Raw genomic sequence first — 23,185 nt, 5'->3', positions numbered from 1 at the left:
CTCTACTTCCAGGGTTGTAGCAAGCCTACGTGTGATGATGAGTGAAAACCAGGGCCAAACTAAGGAGGTGTTACGATCACTGATTCAAATGGATATTAATCACCGCCTGGAGTCGGAGGGCCAGAGGGCAGGGGAGGAGGAGGGTCCATCTTCACAGAAGTCGGACATGGAGGCTGCGGGCAGCACACTGAGAACAGAGGGAAGGGGCGGGGCTGGACCGAGCACAGAGCAGAGCCCTGAGGTATGAACCGGGCAGAGACGGCCCGCCCTCAGCACCACCAGGACTCTCCTCTAAGGCTTAGCAGAAAGCCGAGTCAGCCCACCCCTGCTGTCTCAGGGGAGACTCTGAAAAGGTAGCGAAGTAGCAGCTGGCTGGAAATAAAGGGCAAAATCGGGACTGGGGGGCAAAGTTTCTATTTTTAAACAGCTTTTCTCCCTTGGGCCAAAAGTCAGCAGCGTCAATTGGTAGGGATGGACTCTACACTGTCGTGTCCCTAGGACATGTTACTTAATGTCTCTGAGCTTCGGCTTCCTTCTCTATAAAATAGATTCGGAACCAGTAAATAACTTTCTAAAGTGAAAATCATTATGGAAACCATTACTGCACCTTTATGGTTTCTGCCCCTTTTCCCTAGGATCCTGGAGGACTTTAATGAATGAAATGGGTTCAAGCGTCCTCGCTCTGGCGCTCGGAAGGATGTGAAAGAAAGGGCAGACTGGAGCCGCACCAGAGGGCAGTACAACCTGGGTCAGGGTCCTCAGCCCCAGGTCACGGGGACAAGTGGGCACATTTTTCAATGCCAATGTGAATGGTGTGATGCCCTGAGGCTTTGCCTGCTTGCTTTGTCCTTGGTGTGAATGTCCTAGACTTATAAGGGATGGATCAGAGCAGATTCTCCCCATCTGCCCCTAGATCCTGACACCCAGGTCCTACCCCCGCCTCTAGCAGGGCTCCCGGGACCAGAGGGGCTTCGTGCCCTTTCTCTAGACCCCTTCCCCATGCTTCACTCCCTGTCTTGTTGAGTTCCCAGACAAGTGCTGGCACAGCTGGGCCAGGACCAAAGTCTGTGACTCACCACCCCTCTGCTGGCCCTTCTGTCACTGGAGGAGCCCCTGGGCTCTATCTGCAGTCCCACCTCCCGGCCTCTGCCCTCTCTGCCTTTCACAGGTCAGGTTAGAGTGCACCTCCTCCAGGAACAGCTTCTCAACCTCTGTGATCTCCAGAGGGCCTTCCTTCACCTGTGCCCCTGCAGCCCTCACTGTGCTGGCTCCCAGCACAAGCAAGCAGGCAAAGCCTCAGGGCATCTCTTCAGCTGTCACACTCTACTGGAAGTAACTCAGGAGAGAGAGAGGCTCGGGCCAGCCCCACAGGTCTGCAGCCAGGCCTCCCTGCCCCTCCCCACCTCCTGACAGGGGATTGGGGTAGATGGACGGTACTGGAAACCCCACGGGCCACCAAAGCAATGTCTTATCCCCAAAGTCCTAGAAGGGGCTGAGAAGAGTCTCACTCCTGACCTGGCCAAACTCAGGGAGGCCCAGGCTGCCCCAGCACAGCTGCCCTTTTAGTTAATGATGGAATAGATAATGGCTTTTAGAGATCCTCTGATTCCTTTTTCCAAGAGCAGGGAAAAGGAAGATGCTCCCTGCCACATCTTTAACCATCCGTTATCAGGAAGGCACTGCATTTTAAATTTCTCTCTGTGGTGTTTTCTTTTTTTTTTTTCCCTGAGCAGTGCTAATAAAATCTCTAACCCACGTGGCAGCCCCACTGCTCATCAACTATTAGCTGCCCTCAGGCTGCACCAGTCTGTTTATATTATAAATAAAGGCTGAAATATGCTGCTTGCTCAGTGCAGGCTCCTTGGGGGCCGGTGGCGGAGCAAAGCCAGCCCCTCCCTCCTCCCTCTCACCCCAGTTGGGGGGAGGGATGGCCCAACAGAGGCCTTGCCTGAAGCTAGCTCCTTTGGACATTAACAAACCACTACAAGGATCTACGATCCATCCCTGGAATCCTGGTTTAATTATTTAGGAAGAGTGCTTTATGCTCCCCCCAAGCTGTGCCGCTCCCCAGAGCCTGAGGAATCATTGTTCAATGCTTATTACCGCCGCAGGCCCCCGGGCACAGTGTGCCAGAGACCTCATTTCAATATTTACCACTTAGATCACTTAAGGGCTGTCAGCTTTAATAACATTTTATCAATTGGATACTTATATTATTCACGGCTTCATAAAAATAACAAGACCTGCCTTGGCATTTCAATCATAGCCGGGCTAATTTCAGTGACTGCTTGGGGATTTCGTTTTTATTAACGTTTAGATCCTACGTGACTGCTTCTCTTCCTGGATGCATAGCGCATGAAGTGGCAGGCAGTGGGGACTGAGCTGCACGGATCTCTGTCCTGGGTGTGTGGTCAGCGAAGGTAGGCGCCCACACATCCCCAGGCCAGGCTGAGACGGCGCCCGTGGCGGGTGCGGTGGCTCAGGGCTCTGTAGGTGGGAAACCCTCTGCTCGCCCTTCACGATCGGGCCCCCAGCTTCACGTCCTTCCTTCCCGCTCCTAGGCTGCAGCCGCTGGGAACTGTCCCCTGAACTCCAGAGGCAGCATTCTCTTCCATGGGGCTCAGCCTGGAAAGCCTCTGCTCTGTCCTCTGCCTGCAGAACCCCTACGCAGCCTTCCAGGCTCACCTCCAAGGTCACCTCCGCCCTGAAGCCTGCCCTGCTTTCATGGGGGCTGCTCAGAGCGTGCCTGTGAGTGAATGGCGCCTCCTGGCCCTTCTGGTCACTTCCTGCAGATTCCCACCTCTTCTGGGGCCCCAAGCACCAGAGTTCAGGCCTTTTCTAAAGTCACCATCACTCTCCCTTCTGGTATCCTGAAGGAATGTAGCATTTACCTTGACTTTTCCTGCATTTTGCTGAGAAAAATTTTTTTGCAAACCCCTTCTGGTCTCCAAGGTGTTTGCTGTTGCTCGTAATTGCAGGGCAACACCAGGACTGCTGTTAATTGTTCAGACCCCAGAGATGTGACCCTTTCAGAGGAAATCCCACCTCATTCAGTGGCTGCCCCATCCTCAGTACTCTTGGCTCCAGCTCTAACTCCCTTTCTTGCTGCCCCCAGGCCCCCTGGCCCCTCTTCAGCCCTGGGCCTGCAGGTGTACTGCCTGCTGCAGCCTCCCAACTGGCCTCACCTGCTCCCCTTGACCCCTCCAGCCCATTCTCCTCACAGAGACCACAGTCCTTGCATGTCAATCTCCTGATTAAAGCCTCATCGTGGGTTTTTACTGCTCTCAGAACCAAATCCAATCTTCACCTTTTGCACGGTCCCTCCCTTGGCTCGGGGGCCTCACCGCCCAGCCCCTCCTCCAGCTCACAGTTCTCTGGCAGCTGCTCTATCAGAGACTCGACCCACCAAGCCCTTCTCTCCCTCAGAGCCTTGCAATGTCGGCAACCCTGGAAGGCCCTTCTCACTGCTCCCCACATGGCCAACGCTTGTGTCCACTTCCTGTCATCTAAGAGAGACCGGCCCTGACGCCTGGCTTCTCCTTCCAGCCCGTCATCCTCTATCTTGGTCCCCTTTGCTGCCTCCGTGAAACTGATCACAACGTGCAATTATTTTTAACTTCTTTGTTGATTTGTTTTGCTCCATGAACTCAGAGACTGTAACTGGCTGTTCAATGAAAATGTGGTGACTGGGTGAAATTATCCATTCCGTTCTTCCCTCGCCTTTGTGAGAATCCCTCACACTCAGCAGCCTTCCCTCTCACATCACCTTGGGTACACAGATGAGTAGGTAAAGGGGATCAGATGCATATGAGCCGTTCCTGTTACTGGGAAATGCCCAGACCAACCCACGGACAACATGCACAGTTGGTAGGGGCACGGGCTCTGGAGGCAGCCTGTGTCCACTTGTCAGATGTGTGCCTTTGGGCAAGTTCCTTAATCTCTCTGTGCCTCAGTCTGTTCATTTGTAACTTAGGGTTAGTGATACGTCATAGGGTCACTATCAGGATTAATATACGTAAAGTCCTTAGAATTGTGCCTGGTACACAGTAAGCGCTCTGTGCATGCCAACCACTATTGCTGTAGGTTTAGAGTGGCCTTCTGCATTTCCTACCGGGAAAGGTGTCCCCTCTCCCCTGCATACACACACCACCACTGCTCTCTTGGCTGGCTGGATGTCATTCACTGTTGAGCCCAGGGAGGCCCTTTCAGTGAAGCCGTGACTCCCTCACTTTTCGGGATGGGGAAGGAGGAGGTGGGTGAATCCTCGCTGCTGGCTGACCAAGCAGATCTCACACCTGGGGAGACTGGCTTTCTTGCAAGAAGATGCTTCTTGTTCTTGTCTACCGCACGAAGGTTGACTCTCTGGATCCCCCAAGAAAAAGCCTATTCTTTGTGATGGAGACTTACAGGAAGTCAGTTTCTCACAAGTACTCCCAAGAAAGGGTTGTCACATCTGCAGGCCCCATGGGGCCACCAGTGTCCCTGGAGAGACAGGGAAGGGGAAGCCTGGGCCGGCTTCTCTGGTCCCCCCTGCAGGAGGAGCAAAGCTTGGCCTGCCACTCATCTCCAGGGCAGCCGGAGTGTTCTCCACACACACACACACACATGTTCCAGAGCTGCCAGGCTCCAAATGTGCCCCATAAACTATACTGATTCTACCGGTCAAGTTCTCCATTGCTTGAAGCTTCTATTTCTGTTAGAAAGACATTAAGTGCCTCTCAGGTGGCAGGGCTGCAGGGTTTCGGCCTCTCTGGGTGTGTGTGTGTGTGTGTGTGTGTGTGTGTGTGCGTGCGTGCGTGTGTGTGTGTGTGTGTGTGTGTGTGTTGGGGAGCTACGTGGAGTAAGACCTGTCCCTTTTGACACTCTGATTTGCCTGGGTTCTGTCCTCCCAAATGTTCTAAATTGCAGGTGAAATCACCCTGACAGAACTTCCCGCTGACAGCCAGTGTCTTGTTACAGACGGAGGTGTTGATCCTTCTCTAATCAACGGTTTAATTAAGTCTGCTGAGATGAAAGAGTCATTTTTACTTGGGGAGCAAATATTTATAGACAACCCTCTCCCCGGCCCCTGCACCGGAGGTGTTACCAACTTGAGGACTAAATCAAATAAAAATTATAAAACTCATTTCTCCACTCTACTAAAATCACTGGCAAACTCAGACAGAACTCTCCAGACCGTGAGCTGCCTACAGAGCAGCTTCATTCGTGGCCGGAGAGCCCAGCAGACATTGTGGCGCACGGTGGGCACGTGGGAAGCACTTGTTGAATTCTGAAAGAGTGGAGAGCCTGCTCGATGGCTTTCTTCTCCAGCAGGAATCACCAGGGCACTGTGATTCAGTCAGACAGACCTGGAATTGAACCCTAGCAGCCTGGTCACTCAGCTGTATGACCTTGGGCAAGTTGTTTACCATCTCTAGGTCTCTATGGCTGTTAATCGGGACAGTAATAATACCTAATTTTAGGGTTGTTACCCTGAAAGCCTGTAGCACGGTTTTTGGCACACAGAAGCAACTTTAGCATTGGCTGCTAAGAGCAGAGATGGTGGCAGTAAAGGCAGAGGTGACAATTAATCCTCAGAGCCTCTGATCCCATAGGAAGGTCTCCTGGGCAAGCTTTTAAGCCATCTCGTTTCATAGACTTCTCAGTTCTGTTAAGAATGTATTAGGCTCCCTCATGAGGGAAGTGGAAATTAAAACTACAATGAGATACCACTTCATACCCACTAGGATGGCTATATTCAAAAAAACAGAAAATAACAAGTGTTGGCTACGATGTAGAAAAAACGGACCCTTCATACATTGCTGGTGAGTATGTTTGACGGTGCAGCCACTGTGGAAAACAGCTTGGCGTTCCTCAAGAGGTTAGACATACTGTCACCAAATGATCCAGCAATTTCACTCCTGGATACACACCCCAAAGAACTGAAAACAGAGATTCAAACAGATACCCGAATGCCAATGTTCATAGCATCATTATTCACAAGAGCCAAGAAGTGGAAACTACTCAAATATCTATCACCTGATAAATGGAAAAACAAATGGAGATATGTCCATACAATGGAATATTATTCAGCCATAAAAAGAATGAAATTTAATACATGCTACATGAACCTTAAAACCATCATGCTAAGGGAAAGAAGCCAGACACAAAAGGCCGTGTATCGTATGATTGCATTTATAAGAAACATCCAGAATAGGGAACCCTATAGAGATAGAGAGTAGATTAGTGGTTGCTATGGCTACTGCATCTCCCCCCATACAGCTGAGGGGTATAGGGAGAGACTGCTAAGGGGTACAGTGTTTCTTTATGGGGTGATGGGAACATTCTGGAATTAGTGATGATGGTTGCACATCATAGTATATACTAAAGACCACTGAATTGTACAGTTTAAAGCAGTGAATTTCATATGATGTGAGCTATATCTCAACCAAAAAATAAAATTAAAAAAAAGAGACTGTATGGGGCCCCCAGTGGTCTCACTTCCAACTCATCCACAATGACTGTTTTCAAAGTGAAGCCTCTACAGTAGAAAACCTTTACTAACATTTTACAGTTTGCAAATCATCTTATGCCAGCCATGAAAATAGGCATTATTATCGCTATTAAACAGATGTGGAAACTAAATTCAGAAACATGAAGCAAATTGGCACAGATGAATAATAAGTAGAAAAGATGGAACTGGAACTCAAGCCTTCAAACTCCAACACCCTCTATTTTCCCTACCGATGAAACACAATGTGACCGACGGTGCTCTCAGATCTTCCCAACAGTGAGCTGCTTCCCAACAGAGTCTGGATTACCGAGGACTTCAGCCTTCCGCCTCATGTATGTGGGCAGCATTCCTGACGCTATCTGTGCTGGGCCCCCAGAGTACAAACTCTGCAGGTCAGAGAGCCTCGCACAGGACCTGTGAAACAGGTCACCCAATTCCCATTCTACCCAGGCAAAGAGTTTGTCACTTATCCAGCTGCCAGGTGCTCCCCCAAATGTCCCGCTGCTTTTGACATTGACTAAGCACCTCAAGCCAACAAGAGGCAGTAAGGAAGTCCCTGTTTACGGTTATTTCTGTCTCCTTCCTGCCCCATGTAAACCCCACTGCATTTGGAAGAGGGCTTCTCTCGAAGTTCAGAGACTTTTAGGTACAGAAGTGAATCAGGTGTTGGGAGCATCCAATCAGTGTGTCAAGAAGAAAAGGACAGATGTGAAGGAGCTGAGAAGAGTGAGGAGGGCTTTCCATTCCACACTACTGGGACGGGGAGTGAGCGAAAGGGAGGAAGGGGAAACCAAGGAATAAGAGTGGAGAAGGTGTAGAGTGTGTGGAGGAGTTCCTGAGGAGCTCTGCCTGCCTGGAGCAAAAAGGGCAGAGATGAGGCTGGAATAGCAGAAGGGAACCAGATTTATTTTATTTTATTAAAAAAATTTTTTTTTTTTTGTGGTACACGGGCCTATCACTGTTGTGGCCTCTCCCACTGCGGAGCACAGGCTCCGGACACGCAGGCTCCAGACGCGCGGGCTCAGTGGCCATGGCTCACGGGCCAGCCGCTCCGTGGCATGTGGGATCTTCCCGGACTGGGGCACGAACCCGTGTCCCCTGCATCGGCAGGCGGACCCTCAACCACTGCGCCACCAGGAAAGTCCGGGAACCAGATTTAAAGGGCTGTGGCCACCAGGATAAGGAGGAGGCCACTCCCACAGGCAGTGGGGAGCCATTGGAACTTCTTGAGTAGGGGGCTGACATGAGAGTTTCCAAGTCTCCACAGTATAAACTGTCCATATGGAAAAGCCATTAAAAAGAAAAACACCTGCTCGGGGGGCCTTAAATGGAGTTTCTGTGGGTGGCAAGAAAGGCTCTAATAACCAAGTTGAAGATTGCTTCGGGAACAGTAGGACTAATGGAGTACAAAACTTTTGAACAAAACTCCTAGCCATGAGATGCTGGAGAAAGGTCATGAAATCTCAACGCCCGCTTCTTCATTTGACCCCCCCCCCAGTACCTCACCGGACTAGACTAGACGACGACTTCCTTCAGAGCTGGTCAGGTTCAATAGGTGCAAAGAGGCCTTATCACTTTTTTCTGTAGTCACAACAAATCATTTCTTCTTAAGGCTGAAAGCGACCTTGAAGTCACTGACACTTCCATGTCAGGCCGAAGTTCCAAAGTCACATCCCTGCTACACTGTGGTCCAGCCTCTCGCTGCACACCCACAGCGACAGGGCTGTCACTGTCTATTAGGTGACCCTCTCTAGCTTTAGAAATGTCTGGCTTTTAGAAACTATTTCCTCTGACAAAGTCAAAACCTGACTTCCTGTGGGCTCCTCTCGTTGACCTCAATCTACCTCTTAGGGCCATTCAGAAACTCATTTGCTCATTCTTCCACACGACGGCCCTTCAATATTTTAAGCCATCTATTATACCCCCAGCATCTACTCGATGAGTCTTCTCTTCTTTGTATTTCTTATATGACACTGATTTGAAGCCCTAAGCCTTAGTTAGTTTGTTCTTTTTTCTTTTCTTACAGTTTACTTTTTAGGGAAGGAAAAATTCATAGTTTGCATTTCTTCTGAGATAATTCTGAACTTCCCTTCCATGGGTCAGCATTGCATCAAAAACTTTAGAATTTAGGCATGGCTTTATCTCCTCTTCACCCAGGAAGTGCTACATCTTGGGGCAAGGCCATGCGTGGGTGACAGCAACAGTGGGACCTGCAGCCAGACCCGTCTGCTGAGGTATAGCAGGTTCTGAGAGGAAGTCAAGTACAACTGCAGAATTTGACATCTAAAGGGCACGGAAACAAAGCGCAGCAGCCATCAGAGTCAGCCTGACAGTGAGGGTCTCAAGGAAGATGTCCCCATAGATCCAGGGGTAGACATTCAGGAACAAGTGATACCCCACGAGCCAGGCAGATAGTCCGCACTTGGGAAGTTTTGCAGCAAGTGGCCAAGCCTCAGGCCCAGGGCCCTAGTCTTAAGGAGACTGGTATTCCATGAAGGCCATCAGGACACAGGTACAGAGAACTGAGCCCCAGACCTGGTGGCATGCCAACTCGGACTCACTGGTAGTGAGCCCTGGGGCGCCATGTTGAACAAGATTCTGGTTCCCCTCCGCTTGTCCAGCCTCATCTCTGCCCTTTTTGCTCCAGGCCGGCTGGGCTCCTCAGGAGCCCCTCTACACGCTCACCACCTTCTCCACTCTATTCCTTGTTTCCCCTTCCTCCCTTTCTCTCACTCCCCATCCCAACAATCTGGGATGGAATGCCCTCCTCACCAGCCCTTCTCAGCTTCACATCCAGCTCTTCTTCTTGACCCAGATAACTGGATGCTGACACCTGATTCATCTAGATTCTAAGATTCTAAGACTGCTTCCAGAAAAGTTTCATGATTGTTTGCCAATGTCACTTCAGGCATAGGAGGGGAGGGTGGTGGCATTTCCAAACTAGCCACAAGGTCGGTTGCTAGACCTGGGGCCAGGGTAGAATGGGAAGAGCAGCAAATGGTACTTGATGCTGTTGGACCAGAGCTGCTTCAATCCCTCCTGCCGAGGGACGGGATCCAGAGAGAACGCTGCAACATAGCTGAGCCTGTACGGGTCTGGGGAGAGAGAGTCTGCCAAGGCTGGGAGGGCAGGCAGGCCTGCCAGCCACAATCCTCAGGGCCCCAACATGAGGTTCTGGCTGTATAAATCTCCCAAATTGTGCTGATACTTTTCTCAGCTTATGTGGTAAAGTTGGGCAATCAGAAAAGCACTCTGCAGAAGCAACTTTCACAGTGAGCAGAACGAGAACGCCATCTGTTTTAGGTAAATAAATAAATAAATAAAGTGGAGCGTGGGGTGGAGAAGAGAGATGAAATGAGGGTCGAAATAGTAATATAGAGAAATAGACTTCTAGCATAGTAACTGGCAACATATTTGTGACTGCTTTATGTATATTTGAAAGTTTCATATCACTATTTGGAAGGTAACCCTGCGTGTGAAACCCGTAATAGAAACTGACTGGGTTTTCTCTGAATGACTTTATTGTAAAACATCTACATTCTTAATGAGGCACAGGAAAGTCAGAGGAGGCCACCAGGATGGACCATGGCAAAGGAGGAAGCGCGGGGTATCCTGAGATGTTTGAAGCCCGTCAGGACATTGGAGTAGGATTTTATGGAAATCCAATCAGCTCCAAAATCAAATCACAATTATTTAACCCATTATCACTGGTCCAGAATAATGCCAGACACATTATTCTTACCAGTCCTCACCCTGTCAAGATGAGGAAAAAAAAATACAAGTGTTTACTTTGATTAGTATGCATCCTGTTATGAGCCCCACCGTCGCTAAGTGCACGCAGCACCTTTAACTAAAGAAACTAATTGCAAGCCACTTTCAATATCTCTTGTTTTTTAATTTAATGCCCTCGGAGAGATATAATTGGGCTGGAGGGAAGAATTTTCACTGAAGTCATGAATTTGCTATATAAATACAAACAAGAAAGAAAGCTAATACAGTAAGGGAATATGGGATTAATTTTGAAATTGTCTGATTAGTGGATTGCTGCCCATCAATAATTGCCTTATATTTTCCCAAGGCCCTCTCTTTATTAGAGTCTGGCACCGCATCTGCCCACAGTCTGTCAATCAGCCCGTGCAGCTGGGAGGGTCTGCAGAGAGAACACAATTGGAAGCCTGCTGGGGCGCCTTGTTAGACAAAGCAATATATCCCAGACGTGAAAACGCTGCCATCTCGACTCGGCTGCTAACGTCCTTACACTCAATCCTCCCAGGTTGGAGAAGGGGCTCATGTGACTAGGTCTGATTTTTTAAAAAGGAAAAGAAAAAGTTGCAGTCGTTTCTTTACATGTATTTTACAGGCCTGGGCTCTGCTAGAGTTTGAGGTCACAAACGCCTTCCCCCTCCCAGGGGCTGAGTTGCCGGTAATGTAGTTAAAAAGAGCTTTGCAACAGCTGGAATTTCTAAAGCAACATCGGCATCATGGGGGACAACTAAACATGCTTCATACATTTAAACATTATGAAGATTATCACAAGGGTTACGAGCAAGTGTGCAGATGGTGGGTTTCTAACTTAATTAATGCTTAAAATCTGGAATGTTCCCCAAGCTCTCAGAACCTTTCCTGTCTATCGTCTCCAGGCCTGGTGTTCCCAAGTCCTTAAAGACTCTTGATCAGAGAAAGCTGAGGAGGGTCTGTTGACTGAACTCGCCATAAACATCTTTTCAAACCACACAGACACACACACACAAAGTTGCAACCTGGCTAATGATATGTTTATGCCATGTCCATTTCCTGAAATATTTATGTCTCTCTATCTTGCCAGCAATCAGTCAAAATATACAAAAATGGATTTGCATGTAAAGATGCTTCATTTGGAAGACAGAATATGATGATAATAGGACAAAGATGGCTCACAGCATGCTCTTTTTTTTTTGTTTTCTTCTTATCATCTACTGTTTTCCTTTTCTGTTTGGTAAACTGAGCATTTGTTTTAAATTGCGATTTTGTTCTTGTGAGGTAGGAAATAAAACGATCCTGGAGCCAAGACCCCTGCAGCACCCAGAAGGGTTTATTAGCTACTCAAGTGCAATTTCCTCTCAATGTGCAGGTCCCCGCTCTGCCCTGTGGCCAAGACTAGCCTTGTCGCCATCTTCTACTGGGCACCGTGGACATCTGTGTCTGCCCCTCGCCACATCGACAGCCTGCTAGGCTCAGGGGCCGAGGTCTGGAGGACAGAGCTTGACTCCCTCCAGTCTTGTGTGATAGGAACATGGCCGGTACACTGAATGCCTCGTTTCGTGCAGAAATCTTAGAAACACATCAATTCCCCTTCCCGTTATGTGCCATTTGGGTCCCAGCCCTGGAGTTGCTCACACCTCCCTCCTTCATGGCTGTGTCTCCCATTCTGAAAGACTAATAAGGGTAGGGCTCACTGGTGTTGCTGCTCGGATGGCCAAAAACACCCCAGTGGTGCTTAGTGCCCCGGGCACACTGTCCTGTGGATTAGCAGGACCAGGGCCACTCTGAAAATGTCCATCTCCTTCTGTTAGGTGGGAATGCAAATACTTACAGCAGAGGTGTGAGAGTTAAGCCAATAGAATGGAAGCACGTCTTAAGCTGTAGCCTAGAGCTTTCTGCCAAAGTAAGGGGCTATTTTGCTATTAACAATGCAAACCTTTAACGACTGCTTGTACAGCGGCACGGAGGCAGCCACCTTGGCGCCTTGCTTTGCTCTGGAGGAGCTGCCAGCTTAGGCCACGGGGACTCCGGGCTTGGCTCACACCAGCAAGCTTCCCCGGTACTGGATGTGGCCCCAGAGATGGCAGAGTGTCTTCCCCACCTCCGTTTCTCTTTTCCAGTCTGCTGCCCCTCTGATATTGGACCTCTTCTCACTCCACCTTGAAGGAAGTCACAACTTCTTTCCTTATGAATTACAACCCTCAGTAGAACAAAGCAGTGGCAGGCAAAGTCCTCCTTCCAGGTCTTCAATTGGCTTTAAGGACCACCATAGTGGTACCTGCTACTCCCCAAATGCACCCACCCCTCCTCCCAGGTTGATCTTGTTGTCCCCGAGGAAGACCTGGTCTTTCATTTATTCACCTTCTTTCCTCACCTGTGATACTTCCCTTCTGTCCTTCGCTGGCCCAAGCCCGCCCCTCTTGAAAGCCCATCCTCACCTCACAGCTTCCAACTTCATCTCCCTCCACTTTCTCTGACCACACCAGCCCTTGCCATCTCCTCCTCTCTGATTCTTGTGGCATTTGTGATAGGTAGTTGCCACTGGACAATGATTGGTGGGTGTGTTCCTTTCATATGTGTTGAGAATCTCCTATGCGCTCGACACTGTGCCGGAGCAGATCCACACCAGAATATAAACCTTTGATGTCATGTCTCATGTGATGTTTGTGACTTTCAACTGCCTGGCTTGATTTTAAGCTCCTGGAGAGCAGGAACCGTATCTTATTCTATATTTTGCAAATGTTCATAGTTATCTGTCAATAAACATTAAGTAAGTGACTCAGGGATAACCAGGTGCTGCAGAGGTTCAAAGGGTGAGGTTGAACCACAGAGAAAACAAGCTCTTGAAAATCAAAATGTTGGTGCCCCAGTCAAAACAGCAATGTCCCTTGCCTCATAGATGGCCTGCCCCATAGTCCTCAAACACATAGCATGACAGATAAAATTAAAAAGTCACAACATATTCATATCCTCTCTCTAAAACAAAAAAATCAACTCTGTGGTTCAAACACAAAATGGAAAGACAGTACCATAAGTGGGCCGAAATCATTAGTTTGCCGATTCTCCATCCAGAGGCAGGTTCCCTGCTTGCAAAGGAGGCCAAACAGCTGCTTGAGACCTAGGGCTCCTGCCAGGAGGAGGCCACCAGGACCTGGGCCAGAGCTAAATCCATGAGATACCCAAGGTCACTGTGGGACAGGAGCCTTAGTCACCAATATGTAAGGCTTAGTTCTGGACTGGGAGGCCCAGGAAACTGGATGGAGACTTCCACAAAACTGCTAGACCAGGGCAGTGAGCTCAGGGGTAGCTCTTCCTCCTTGTCCAAATTTATGAGTGTTGGAGTGCCCCATGCTCAGTCCTTGGACCTCTTCTCTTCTCCATCTACACTCACTCTCTGAGTAACTCTGTCCTCTCCTACAGCCCTAATATTATCAAGGTGCTAAGGATGCCTGTATTTACATCTCCAGACTCAACCTCTTCCTGGGCTCCAGATACTCGGATGTCTCCTAAGTATCCCAAAGTTCCCATGTCCAAAACACACCTCTAGATTCCTGTCCCAAACCAGCGCTGCCCCAACCTCTCCCCTTCTCAGTAAACAGCATGGCCATTTACCCAGCTGCTCAGGCCCAAAACCTAGGGGTCATTTTTGAGTTCTCGTTTTCCCTCACACCTGGCATGCAATCCCTCAGCAAGGTCTGTTGGCTTTACCTTCAAAAGATATCCTGAGTTTGATGACTTCTCACTACCGCGACCTCTTGAACAGTACACAAAGCCAGCCAACACCTCTTGCCAGATGGCTGCAGCCGTCCAGCTGGTCTTCTTGCTGCCATCTTGTTCCCTACTCTCTGTGCTCCACACAGCAGTCCCAGTGATGTTTTAAGATCATAAATCAAACCATGTCAGCCCACTACCCCAAACCCTCTCCTGGCTTTCCCTTATACTTAAAATAAGATCCAAAATCCCTGTCTGATGTGGCCTCATTTCCTACTCAGCCCTTCCTGCATACTGGGCACCAGACACTTGGGCTTCTTGCTCTTCCTTGAACCCATCATCCTGTTTCCTGCCCTAGGATCTTCCCACCTCCTTGGTGTTCTTCTCCAGAATCTTTGGATAGTTCCCTGCCCCTACGCACCCCAGCTTTCACCCAAATGTCACCTTCCAAAGAACGTCTATCCTGTCTACAATGCCTAGCTCCCACATCCTTGTCACCCTTTACCCTCCTTCCTGCTTCATCAGTCTTCACATTAACTGCCTGAAACGATGTATTTTGTTGTTGTTGTTGACCTCTCCCCCATACAAGATCCATGATGACAGGGATTTTGCTGCTCTTGATCACTGTTACCTTTCCTGTGCCTGAACTGTGCTTGACACATTAAAGGCACTCAGTGAATACTTGTTACGTGAGTAAATTAGTGAATGGGTAAATAAGTAAGCAATAAGCTAAGACAACGTTAGTATCCTCATTATCATGTACACGCGACTCTCATGGAGCAATTTTTTAAAAACTGGGTTTGTTTGTGGGGGAAAAACGGTCCCCAAAAGAAAGAAAAACACTGGGGCTGATGATAGGACAGCACAGATCATAAAGAGAACCTCTAGCTCCCCTAATAAAGCAAAACCCAGACAGCACAAGTCTGGAAAAGGATGTCATGGGGAGGTGTGGCTGGACTCCCCCTCCCCCCCTCCCCCCCAGGAGCTCTGGAAAAGGATGTCATGGGGAGGTGTGGCTGGACCCCCCCTCCCCCCTCCCCCCCAGGAGCTCTGAACCATTACTGCTTTCATCCCAGCTTTCATTTCTCAAAGCAGAGCTAAGACCAGACTGGAACATCTGAACAAGATGTCACCAAAGGTCCAGGGAGACTGAGGAAAGGCTTGGGTATAAAGTGAGGGGGGCACCAGGAGTTGTGAGGGCTACAGAAAAAGAAGAAAGAGCTCCAGATGGGACATTTCACTCAGGGCCAGGCTCACTTACAGGATGGGCCACTTTGGAAAAGATAACATAAGCTTCGGGTGGCAGAAAAAGGTCTTAGAAATGGACGTGGGAATGTGCTTATACTTTTACTTGTTCACTTCAGTCTCCCTCACCATACACGCAAGATGGAAGATATAATCCCAGTTTTTTTACAGGCAAACACTGTGCCTGGGGGCAGGAGTTGAAATTAGGTCTGCATGACCAGAAAGCTTTTTGAAACACCTTGGATCACCATTCCATTAGGACCCATTGAGCCAAGGTCCCTTCTCCAGCTGGCACCTAAAGAACATTGCACGAGTCTGCTCACATTCCACAGTCTTTAAGAGTCTACAAACATGTGTGCTGGTTTGTTTGAAAACAGATGCTATCGGGACTTCCCTGGTGGCACAGTGGTTAAGAATCCGCCTGCCAATGCAGGGGACACGGGTTTGAGCTCTGGTCCGGGAAGATCCCACATGCTGTGGACCAACTAAGCCCGCGAGTTGCAACTACTGAGCCTAAGTGCCACAACTACTGAAGCCCTCGCACCTAGAGCCCATGCTCTGCAACAAGAGAAGCCACCACAATGAGAAGCCCACGCACTGCAACGAAGAGTAACCCCTGCTCACCACAACTAGAGAAAGCCTGCACGCAGAAACGAAGACCCAACACAGCCAAAAATAAATAAATAAAATAAATAAATTTAAAAATAAAACAAATGCTATCACCCTGATTCCCCAATGATTCTCACACCAAAATGGGCTGGGGGTGGCAGGAGGAAGGGCAGGGGATGCACAGGGGAAGGAAAGCTCTGAAGCAAAGCTACTCCCTAACCATAGGCCAAAACCTTGCTAGAAACATGACTGATGATGTGATAAGAGGGTGCCCTACCATACTAAATGCAAAACAGGAATTGCAAGGTGCATGTAAAGGACTAGGTAACGGGTTGCGTATTAAGAACACAGTTTCCATTTAGTCACTTGGAACAGAACAATCTGCAGCATTAAAGGAGAGGAAAATTTGGCAGGGCTCACTGGGAGGAGGCATGGGTGGAGAGAATTCCTAAAAGAGATCCTAACTAATCACTTGAAGCAGGAGACCAAAAGCTGCCTTCGGAAATAGATCAAAAGAGTTGTATCGGCCCAGGAGTGCACACACCGTATCAATCTCTGGCCCAAGTGTGTGAGCCTCCAGGCATCACCTCGGAAGCGTGCCCAGAGCGGCCTGGTTTTATTTGTAAATGCACAGGAAGGGTCTGAAACAATCCCAGAGCAAGGCTCTGGGGCAGCAGCCAGGTGGAGTAGGAGTCAGGACCAATTGGAAATTCCCTCAGGTTTACTTTCCTACTGATCTCATTCCCGTGGAACACACACTAAATCCATCCTTAAGCTGACAAATTAGTGGGGCCCCATCTAAGAGATGGGAAAGGGCCTGAGGCAAGAAAGACAGGCCAGGCCTGGCTTGCACCAAGGAGAGGACCTGCCTCTTTGGCCTATATCCTCATGAGCTGTACTCCAGTAACTGAGGCCATTGCTGTCGCCCATCTCAAGAGCTCCAGACTGGGCCCAGAGGCCAGCCTTTGCTCACCTAACATTCTGCACAGATAAGTAACCAGATAGGTACTGTTTTGTTTACACAAAGGGGATTAACTATGCACTTTGTTGTCCATCTTGCTTTTCTTGAGGCCCGAAGGCTACAAGGTATGTCATGAATTGAGGACCCAGGTGAAGAAAGACTGATGGAGTGTTACCCTGTAAGGTGAACTGTAATTTATCTAGTCCTGTACTGATGGACATTTAGGTTGTCCCCTCACCCCAGTTTTTTTTTTCTATTACAAATAATGCTGCAGTGAACATCCTTGTAACACAACTCGGTGAACTCTTGCAGGTATATCTGTAGGGTAAATTCCTAGCTCAGCAACTGCACTTTAAATTCCTTCAGAATAGGAAAATGAATTAATCACCTTTCTTGCTTCTTTGCCTAGCATAGTCACAAAATTCTGTGTATAGTACAGACTCAATAAATATTTGTTGGACTCAATAAATATTTGTTAACATGAGTTAATGACAAAGACACAATCTATACCCTGAATTACAAAGCCCTAAGCATGAAACAGATAACAGGACAAAATGGTTTTTAACACAGTGATAAGCGGAATGATCTGGACCAGGTAAAACTGCTACAGGAATTCCAAATGGAGGGTTAGAATCTCAGATTTTTACCCTTTCCTACACCTGAATTTTATATAGCTTTGCTAATGTCTTGTTCTAACAAGCCAGTTATGGATAGGCCAGCTCTGCCTTCTTCCTCTTAGAGATAAGAGGAAGAAGAGAAAGATCCTGGTCACAACTTGCTCCCTTCGCTGAGATTTCTGGGAGACATCTAGAACAGCATTTACTCATTAGGCCTGATCTTGGAACACAATTTCCCAGTGACCTGAGTGGCTCCATATGTTTACCAAAGATGGAAAAAAGCTGCTATAATTTGGAATTTTATATTTTCCCCTCAAAATGAATTTTTTTCAGAGCTACCTAAGGATATACTCCACCAATAACCAGAAGTTTCTGAATTCATACTGTATTACAGACATGAGGATCCCAGGGGTCTCAGTAGGATTTGGGACAGCTGTTTTTGACTTTGAAGCTAGCTGCTATTTCATTAAGATGATGTCATCATTATTTCATCAGCCTCTCGTTCAACACTGTGAGGACTTATTATCACCACTTTACAGGCTGGGAAACTGAGGCACAGAGAAGTTAAGTACTTGCCACCCCATACTTCCTAACAAGCAGAACTGATCTCGGATCTGGGTCTTCAAGTCTACTCTCTTGCCTTTGCTTCCAGGAGCAGTTCTATCACGAAGCTTCAGCTTCCAGCCCACACTTGCACCTCTCCTTTCAGGACCCTGGGAGGGGCCCTCACATCGTGTTTATACGGTCACATGTTTTCATAAAATTTGCAGAAGCAAGATCTTGAACTGTAGTTAAAAACCACTGTCTCTTTTCATTCTGACTTTCCTCTCTGACTCATTCACCTAGTGTTGGGTGGCCTCTGAGTAGTGGAGGGCATTTTTAGGATCTGGCTAAAGGGAAGGTGAGTTGGGCTATGTTCAGTTTGAGTTTGGTCAGAGATGTGGTTCACAATCACTTTGATGTCGAGTTAAATTATCGCTGGCTGTCCTTGTGCAAAACAAAACCAACCAAACAAAACCTTAATTTTACTAAAATAATATATGCACATGGGAACAAATCCAATAGTACAGGGGGCTTAGAGACAAGTTGGATGGTAGCACAAGACTTACAACAAAGTAAGTTCTCCCCACCTCTCTAACTACTTTCATTTATTTTAGCAATTTCTTTTCACAGTATCACCATATTTTTAAACAATATCCTAATATTTCAATATTCTAAGTCAAAAAACTGGTGGACCTGTAAATTTTCCTTAGAAAAATTATTTTAAAGAAATTTTGCTTTTGTATAGGAAACTATCTAAATTTGGTTTTGTATATTATAAATGGTAAATATTGTAGTAAACCTTATAATATTTTTATAATACTTTCTTCATTTATCAATATTAGACATTATCTATTGATTTCCTGTCATTAGGTAAAGCTATAGCTCTCTCAAACCTATTCACTTCCTCTCTCTCATTTTCTTTTTATAGTTCTGCTTTAATATTTGGTTAAATCAATAGTCAGAGTTTACAGTTTATATGACAGGGATAATATTTTTGCAAATATTAAATCAATACATTGTATTTTCCACTTAAATAATTATTTCCAACAGAAAAGCAGGCTTACGTTTACCAAAAAGACAAGTACAGGAATGTTCATAGGAAAATTATTCGTAATAGTCTCCTACTAAAACTTATCCAAATGCCTATCAACAGCAGAGTGGATAAAAAAATTGTGACACATTCATATAATTGAGTACTGAACATTTATGATAATAAATGAACTATTGTTGCATGTGACAACATGAATGAATATTAAAAACATAATATTAAGCAAAGGAAACCAGACACATGATAGTACTATATGAATCAATTACATAATATATCAACAACAGACAACACTAAAATAGTCAGAAATTAGTATAGTGGTTGCCCTGGAGTGACTTGTGAGGAGGTGAGAAGAGGCTTTTGAGTGCTAGTGATGTCCTATTTCTTGATCTAGGTCCTTTTAATATGGGCGTATTATATATTCATTTTGTGAAAATTCAACAGTATATATACTTAAAATTTCTGTATGTTTCTATACATGTTTTACTTCCATAAAAAGTTTATTTTAAAATATCATAAAAAAGATATTTTATACCTCTATTATTAAATATCTATTGATCTCCCAGCTTTTAAAGATTTTGTTATTCTTACCCTAACATCTGTGTCTTTATCCCTTCTCCTCCCAACTTTTGTTACTTTATTTTTTATAATATCTTGGATTAGAATATATTCTCTTCTGTAATCAAAAAAGCCCACATTTCTTTTCATTTTAGTTCTATAGTGAAATAGATTTAATGCTTACCACCAGGTCATTTTATTGTAGTTTTGTCAGTTTTCTCTTAGGTAACTAAAGTGCATGCTCTTATTCATCAAAAAGGACAATGAAACAATAACCCCTCTACCATGTTCTTGCATATTCTAAACAGTTTGCTGGGCTTCCCTGGTGGCGCAGTGGTTGAGAGTCCGCCTGCCAATGCAGGGAACGCAGGTTCGTGCCCCGGTCCGGGAAGATCCCACATGCTGCGGAGCGGCTGGGCCCATGAGCCATGGCCGTTGAGCCTGCGTGTCTGGAGCCTGTGCTCCGCAACGGGAGAGGCCACAGCAGTGAGAGGCCCGCATACCGAAAAAAAACCAAAAAACAAAAAAAAAACAGTTTGCTGGTTGCTTTAGTATAGTAATGGGATAATAGTTTGGCTGGGAATAAAATTCTTGAGAAAAGAAAAGTATATTCATACTGCCTTTTAGTCACTCTGAGGCCTGTCTGATTTCACTTCCATTAGTTACTCTATTTTTTTTTTCCTTGCTTTCCCAAAGAATTCTTTGAGGTTCAGTAATTTTACAACACTATATCGCTAGGTTGACCATTCTGGCTGTTTTTCCTGGATGCTCCATTTGCATATTAAGATTCATACCCTTATTTTAGTTCAGGAAAGTTTTCATAAAGTATATCTTTATACTTTTGTCCTTTATACATTTGTCCTGTCCATTATTTCTGTTGCCTTCTTTGAAGACCTTACATTGAACTCCTTGGCTTGTCTACCATAACTATTATTTCTCCTTTAAGCCTCTACTCATTCATTTGCTTTCATTTCATTTTGCAATCTTTCCTCATTTCTACTCTCTCTGTTAGTCTTAAATGAAAAGTGCATACCCCGGGCAAAGACTTCCTAAGGAATATGCACGCATATATATAGTTTTAACAGCATCAATTTCCACGTCCTCAATTTCCATATATTCTCTTTCCAAAAAATTGATCTGCCAGAAAATGTACCTGAGGAGGTGTTTTGTGAGTTCTTTTTTCCCATTAACCCTTTCACAATCTCCTTCAGTCAAGGCATCATAAACCCTCAATAGGGCTTCATGTCTTTCCTCCTCTTGTATACATTTATGTTAAGCTTGAAACAAGGCATTAGAAACTGAGTATTTTGCCTGAATTGGCACGTTCTGAATTCATTGTAGCATAAAGCAGCAGAAGAAACGATAATTTTTGTTTACTAATTTCACCTCTTTTACCCCATAACTATTGTCAAGAATGCACTGCCTCAGGACTTCCCTGGTGGCGCAGTGGATAAGACTCTGCAGTCCCAATGCAGGGGTCCTGGGTTTGGTCCCTGGTTGGGGAACTAGATCCCACATGCATGCTGCAACTAAGAGTTCTCATGCCACAACTAAGGAGCCCACCTGCTGCAACTAAGATCTGGCTCGATCAAATAAATAAATAAATATAAAAAAAATAATGTATTGCTTCTAAGGAAGAAGCTTGTGAGAGTACACAAGGGACAAATTTATGTAAAGCTCTGGCTCTTATCCATCTTATCTACACCCATTAATCTACGAATTTTAGTATTAACATTTCTTTAAAATTTTATTTATTTTATTTTTTTGTTGTGCTGTGTGTTAGTTGTGGCATGCAGGATCTTTCATTGCACGCGTGGGCTCTTTGTTGCAGTGCACGGGCTTATCTCTAGTTGTGGTGTGCAGGTTTTCTCTCTCTGGTTGTGGCACGCGGGCTCTCTAGTTGAGGCACACGAGCTCAGTAGTTGTGGCACACGAGCTCAGTAGTTGTGGCACACAGGCTTAGCTGCCCTGTGGGATGTGGGATCTTGGTTCCCCAACCAGGGATTGAACCCATGTCCCCTGCATTGGAAGGAGGATTCTTTACCACTGGACCACCAGGGAAGTCCCAACGTTTATTTTTAAATGATGTATCAATCTGCCACAAATCACTCTTTCTGAATTTCCACCATTCTTGGTGATGGAATTGGGAGAGTATTTGCATTCAAGGCATGGATCGTGCCTTAGTCCATCTCAGATGCATTTCTGCATGATTTTTGGGAGGAGGAAGTGAAGCACTCCACACTAACTTCCAATGCTTCTAGCAGATTAGTGCAACATCTGGAAATGAAATATACATCTAAGTTAGGGTTTTATATTTTCTTGAACACTTATGCAGACTGGTAGGGGAAACATTTTCATTACTTTTGCCAAAAGATGGTTGGATGCTATGAACTAATATTTATTTTTTAATGGGGCATATGTCTCCTTCTCACTGTTACTAGTCAACTACCTGCTGATCAATTATTCTTTTTCACCATGTAGTTATTAGATTTATATTATTATATATATTTTTTATTTACTTTAATTTTTATATTCCTATTACATTATAACAGGAATGTTATAGATTCTACTGTAAATAATACATATAGCAACAATGATTAATAAACTTTTTATAAGTCCCCCACTAACTGATGGTCTAACACTTTCCTTTTGCTATTACTTTCCACAAAATAGTTTAAATTGCATTCTTAAAAATAGACAAGTAAGAGAATGAAAAGACAAATCATACTGGGAGAAATATTTGTAAGACATGTCTGATAAAGCACAGCCATCCAAAATAAACAAAGAACACTTAAAACTCAACAAGAAAACAACAATCCATTAAAAAATAGGCCAAAGGCCTTAACAGACACCTCACCAAAGACGATATACAGATAGCAAATAAACGTATGAAGGGATGCTCCACATAATATGCCATTAGGGAAATGCAAATTAAAACAATGAAATACCACACTACACACCTATTAGAATGGCCCAAATCCAGAACACTAACAACACAAAGTGCTGGCCAGGACACTAACAACACCGAATGCTGGCAACAGTCATTTACTGCTGATGGAAATACAAAATGCCACCGCACTTTCGAAGATATTTAGTTTAGTTTGGTGGTTTCTTACAAAACTAAACATAGTCTTGCCATGAAGTACAGCAATCTCACTCCTTGGTCTTTCCCTAAAAAAGCTGAAAACTTATGTCTACACAAAAACCTGAACACGGATATTTATAGCATATTTATTCATAATCGCCAAAATTTGGAAGCAACCAAGATGGTCCTTTAGTAGGTGAATGGATAAATAAACCAATACATCCAGTCAATGGTATTGCACAAAAGAGATGGGTTCAGCACAAAAGAGCATTCAGCACAAAAGAGATGGGTTATCAAGCCATGAAAAGACATGGGGTGGGACTTCCCTGGTGGTCCAGTAGTTAAGACTCTACGCTTCCACTGCAGGGGGCATGGGTTTGATCCCTGGTTGGGGAACTAAGAACCCACATGCTGTGTGGCGCGACCAAAAAAAAAAAAACCAAACCAAAACAAAAAAAACTTGCAGTCTGAGAGAAAAGACATGGGGTAAACTTAAACGCATATTAGTAACGGAAAGAAGCCAATCTAAAAAGCCTACTTACTATGAGTTTTCAACTCTATCGCATTCTAGAAAAGG

Source organism: Globicephala melas, chromosome 12 (assembly GCF_963455315.2).
Source record: "Globicephala melas chromosome 12, mGloMel1.2, whole genome shotgun sequence".
Taxonomy (NCBI): domain Eukaryota; kingdom Metazoa; phylum Chordata; class Mammalia; order Artiodactyla; family Delphinidae; genus Globicephala; species Globicephala melas.
This window is presented reverse-complemented; position numbering follows the sequence as displayed.